Raw genomic sequence first — 6,001 nt, forward strand, 5'->3', positions numbered from 1 at the left:
TTTTATGGAACTGGACTGAAAGAATACTAATTCCATCTGTGTTTGTTCAGAATGATGGTGATTCCTAAGCACAGCAGAGTTTCCTGGTGAACAGTTAAGTTCAGCTGGGAGTGCTGTGAAATGCTTTAGCTAAATCCAGGCTTCTCAAAAGCCTGGATAACCTGGCAAAGTTTAGATTTCTTTCAGGATGTCAGGACTGTAAAAAAAGAAACAGCAGGAGGTAGGAAGAGAAGTAAGTGTCAAGGCTAACTGCCGCCCCAGAAATCAAAATGGCAACAACAGGGGGCTTCAAATCTTCTAATGTTGTGGGCTGGATGCCAGTTTTGCTCCTCCCTCATAAGGCAGCTGTGGCTTGCAAGCTTTGTGAGGCTTGCAAGTGGCTTGTATGGGCAGCTACAGAGGCAGCCCATATTCAACACAAGCCCACCCAGGCTATTCTTGAGGCTGCCCCTTGCTGCTGCACCCAGAGCAGGACAGCAGCATCATTTCTGACTGTTTTCTGACCACGGCACGGTAGTCTCACAATGCACAGAAAATACTGAGCCATGACAGGACCCTAGCCTGGCCAAGGTGCACAAATCTAATTTTCATCTCCTTTCACACCTTTCCCTTCCCTAGAAAGATACCAAAGGCTTCCCCAGGCATCCCATGGGAGACACAATCATAAAGTATTGCTGGTAACACCGATCCAGCAAAAGTCTGTATGGCACAAGTGACCACAACATTTTTTGATATAAGCTGTGCTGAAGAATTCAGCTTATAACAGCTTCATGCATCGCATCTTGTGGGTGCCATGCTTTTTATTTGAACTGTGCTCTAAGCTTCATGGTACATAAAGCAGCAGGTGTAAGGTAGAATATTTTGGGACGCTACAAGAACACAGAAATACACTTATGGCCAAAACTCAAATCCCTCCTGCAGTGCAGGAGCTTTGCTCCTAGTTTACTGAGTACCTGTGCTACTTGTTACTGCTGTTTGGTCTCTAGGCTGGAGCTAACCAGAGTGACTTGTACCCAGGTTAGCATAACCTGACAGTGAGTTGCTTTCTCAGGCCAGGACACAGCTTCCACATATATGATTAACACCAAAATGTCAAGGGTGCAATTTTTTAGTGCTTAAGAGTCTGCAGCAGCTCTGCACTGATGGTACCACCCAGCATGAGCTTTCTAAGCTTCCTATTATTCTGAATAAGGTACTTCTGCAGACTGTTGTCTACCATGCTTAGGCTAGACAAAACAGTGTGATGCACCTATCAACAGGAGTGTGGAGAATGCATCTTACTTAGAAAATGGTAGAAAAATTTTATTTTGCTGCCTAAATCCAGGGCATTTTTTTGCCAGAGAACTTAAGGATCAATCTCAAGGATTGCACGTATGTTCTGGTAGCATTTGTGTATTATTTCTTTGGCTAGAAAATGTTATTCCAAAGTTTACAAGCAGAAAAGTAGAGAGAGTATTGTGTTATCTTTGCTGGAAAAGCAAAGCAGGAAATAATTATTAAGTGAGTTCAAATAGATGTCTCTAAAGTGTCATACAGAGAATCCAGTAAAATTATGACTGTGTAGAGCTGCCTTTAGAATGCCAAAGAGAGCATTAGAAAAGACCTGTATTTGATTACCTCATCTCTGTCTCCTGCAAGCCTGCATCTGTTTCTGTATCAAGATCCTTGTTCTTGGCTATATGGAATAAAATGGCAGTAATACAGTTTGAGCATCTCAGGCTGCCGAAGAGGAACATTGTTTGGAAGCATGGAGGCAGACAGCTCACACTCCAAGGTCCTCATGCCCAGAAATGGCAGGTGTGCTGAAGCTTCTGTGTATCTGATTTTAATTGAACATAAAGATAATGTAAATGACTAATTTATCTTCTTAAATTGATTTTAGGTATTTTATTCATGCTGATTGGAGATGCCTTTGGGAAAAATCTCAGTCAGGAACAGCACAGTGTCAATTTGCCCTGGGCTAGGTAGGACTTCTCTGTTTACATCCTTCTTTTGAATTACAAGGCTCTTCAGCTCCTGCTGTCCCAGGTTTCTGGAAAATACATCTCCCTAGACACCTGTGCTACCCGTTTCCAACACAGGCTATGCAGTAAAATAGAGGAGCCTCCCCATTATCCCTTGGATACCTTGGAGTAATTTACTGGTTTCCAGACCTAAAGCATAGCTGCTTACACCTTAAGGAGCTGTATTAGCCAGGGAGGTTCTCCTTGTCAAAAAGAGCTCATAGGAAAATTAAATGTATGTAAATCTGGAAAATAATGTAGAACCTGATTGAAGCTGGTAGTGGGTATAATAAGGAAATGAATAAATAATTGTTTCTGTTATTTGGATTTTGTGGTTGACTGCTGCAGCTTATGACCAGCCATATATTTGGCAGCTTCAGAAGAAAGTAAAATGCCAACAAGTTAGTGAGAAATTACTAGAAAGACAGCTAAGAGGAACATCTGACAGCTAATACGCATGTTTTCCATTAAGCAGTGGGAAGGTGTGTAGGAAAAGTTTGCACTAGAGGCAGGATTCAGTTTGATGAGGATTGCTGTAGGGAAGAAGCTGCAAAGGAGATCCCCCAGCTCAAGGATGGAAATACCATCTGAGAAAGAGGAGAAATGATGTAGAAGAGGGATCACTAGGGACACTTTGATTTAGTTGCACAGATCTTGCACTTGGTATGTTAACTAAACTGTCTGTCTTGGCAGTAAGACTGTGCCCAGGACTTAAAGTGGGGAAGGCATAACAAGAGAGTGTTCAGTATTTCATTTAAGTGCCATGTACCCCATTTTTTAAGCTCTGCAACCCAAGAAGTGTATATTCACGTTTTCCAATCATGTGATGCAAGACAAGGCAGCCAATTAAGGCAAACTTTCTTCTCCTTTAGTCTGGTTAAGTTAAAAGTAAATTCATAAAATGTCAAAATCTAAATACAGAGTAAGTACCTTCCAAGTTTGCAGAACCAAATTAAATGAGAGCTATTCACCATATGAACAAACAAGTCACACCAGGAGCAGCTGAGAGAACTAGGGTTGTTCAGTCTGAAGTAAAGGAGGCTGAAGGGAGACCTCATAGCCCTCTACAACTACCTGAAAGGAGGTTGTAGGAAGGTGGGTGTTGGCCTCTTCTTGCAAGTAAATAACAACAGGACTAGAGGAAATGGCCTGAAGCTGCTGCAGGGGAGATATAGACTAGGTATTAGGAAGAATTTCTATACTGAAAGAGTGGTCAGGCACTGGAATAGCCTGCCCAGGGAAGTGGCTGAGTCACCATCCATGGAGGCATTCAAGAAACATGTAGATGTGGCACTTCAGGGCATGCTCTAGTGGCTGTGATATTTTGTTTTTTGTTTCTTTGGGGTTTTTTGGTGTGTTGACAGTTGGACTCGATGATCTTAGAGGTCCTTTCCAACCATGAAAATTCTGTGGTTCTACTTACTGTGTGTATTCAGGTAACGCACATGCAATACTTTCCTTGGCCAAGGATCAGTTTGTCACACATTTCCAGGCTGTATGCACTGGAAACCGTCGGGGTTTAGGATGCTACCTGGTTTTAGAATCAAATCAGATCAGTTCATACTCCAGATCTGAACGAGGAACCTACACTTTTTGTACTGTGCTCTCCAGTTTTTGACAGGTAAGATCTCTTGGGCCTGACTGTACCCGATTATCATACAACCAGAGGATCAACAGAATTTGCTACCAACTGCTCAGCAGGGCTAGGATGTGTCCCAGAGACAAAGTGCTCAAAGGCTGCCCTGGTTTAATGAGTTCATTCAGTTTTTCTACTCTAACATCCTTACTTCAGCTCACATAACCAGCGTTAGGTCTGCACCGTGAATGTCCTGCAAAATAATATTTTCTGTTATTTAAAACCTGGATGAGTTCTCTGATCTGGTTCATGGTGCTTTGTTGGTACAGCTACGAGAGTAAGGAAAGAATGTGAGAGGCCACTGACAGGTGAAAATAGGAGCGAGGAAGGGAACTGCTTTAAACGCAGATTTCTATGAATGGGTCGAACCCTGGAACTAGAGATGAAACCTGACATGAATTGTTAACCCGTGTGGCAACCAATCACTCTCTTCCATACAGCAAAGCAAACTGCTACATGTGTTGTGCTTAAAATTCACTGCAACTTGCTAATTATACTTTACTGAGCTACACAGCTGTGATTAACACATTAGTAGCCACTTCAGCATGAGGAATGGCTTTGGAGGAAACCAAACTTCAAGCCTGTTTTTGAAGGCTACCTTTGACAAGCATCTTTTCCTTGGTGAATATCTTTTATTAATGCAGCACAGCTGGATGGACTAAAGGAACTTTTCCAAGTGAATTGAATTACGGTTTTCAGTATCTCAAGCCCTTGGGAACTCTGTGAGAACTTTGTCAGTGAAAGGAAAGACAGAATAAATCCTTAGGTGTGAATAAATTTATGAAGGGTAATTGGAAAGGCAGCTTCTTCCAGTGTTCCGAAGCAGATGCCCTCCTGGGAAGACTTGCTTCTTTCTCTTAGAAACATGATAAATATATGTCTCTGCATTTTGGTATTACAATTATGCATATTTCCTTCAGATGTACTCTGGGATCCACCAGCCTAGATTCTGTCCTTTTCAATGGCAAGATGAAACTCCAGTCTTCAAATGCTCCCAGGTAAAACAATTGCAATAATATCCTGAGTTTACAAAGTTGAAGGCCTTCAGATCTGTAAATACAAGTGCTTAAGCTGTGGAACTCCTTTAAACTGAGACCACGGCAGCATATCAGGGCAAAACTATCTGATCATCTTGGTCTTATTCTTCCTTATACTTACAGCCACTGCTGAAGCCAGAAGGTACAGAAGGTCAGATGACTTGGGCCCCTGGCATGAAGCATCCTCATCAACTCCTCTGTTCCTGTTCAAGGTAACAATATCTTGGTGCCAATGCAGTAAGTGCCCAAGCTCTGGCAGGGCCAACCTACCCAAAGATGTGAAGGAGGGCTTGCAAGCACTTAATTTACATCTCCCAAGGTATTACTAAGTCCTGCAGCAATTAAACCTTTCTTCCTGTCTGCTGAGGACAGGGATGATTCCACTTCTCCATCTGGTTTAACCTGTGAACTACCCTGATGTCAGCAGGGTTATGCCCCTACTGCAGTACAAAAATAAGGGGTTCACCTGCTCCAGAGGATATCGCAGGGAACATCCCCCAGATGAGAGGGGCAAACAGCTGCTTTGAAATAAAAGGATTTCTCTGCAAAACAGGGAGATGCTTTCACATCTTTGGGAATGATGTCCAGTTTTAACTTTCTGCATGTGCATTTGAACTGGAAAATGAGAATTCTTCGCCGCATTACATGGTGTGTTAGTAAATAAGAATACGTGTAAGGAAGTTGAAACGGTCAGAAACATCCCTGCCAAAAGATGTTGATGCAGCCAGAAAGCATCGTCTCGCATCTCGAGGAAAACATGATTAAGAGCACCATGTTGATCTTAATCAGATTTATTAAGACAAATGTTGAAAATCGACCGTGTGTCTTGTGCGGGTAACCAAAGAGGAAAAAAAAAAAAAAAAAAAAGGCCAGATAAAAATGCCCAGAGGGAGTGAGCTAATGACTACCTCCCCATTACCTCATGGGATCATTAGGTCGACATGATCCCGCCGCGGCCAGCCTGGGAGCCCCCTCCCCGCCGGGACGGGGCCAGAGGCCTCTCCCTTCCCCCAGCACAGGTGCAGCCCGGCCGCGGGAGGGCCGTGGCGGCGGGCCCGGGGGGGCGGCCGGGCACCGCGGGGCAGCCACCCCCGCGCCAGGATGCGGCCGGGGCTGCTCAGCTCCCCGCCCTACCCCCCTTCCCCCAGGGGGCTGCCGGGCGAGGCGGCATTGTTGGCCGCGTCCATCACTCCCCGTCCCCGGCTGACATAATGAATGCGCTTGGACACACCTTCCAGCCCGGCGAAGAGCTGCGCCGCGTCTCCACGGACAGCCCGGCCGAGCTCTCCGCTCCGTTCTCCTCCGGGGGGCACCCCACGGGCCCG

The sequence above is a fragment of the Apus apus genome, chromosome 1, assembly GCF_020740795.1.
Source record: "Apus apus isolate bApuApu2 chromosome 1, bApuApu2.pri.cur, whole genome shotgun sequence".
Lineage (NCBI taxonomy): Eukaryota > Metazoa > Chordata > Aves > Apodiformes > Apodidae > Apus > Apus apus.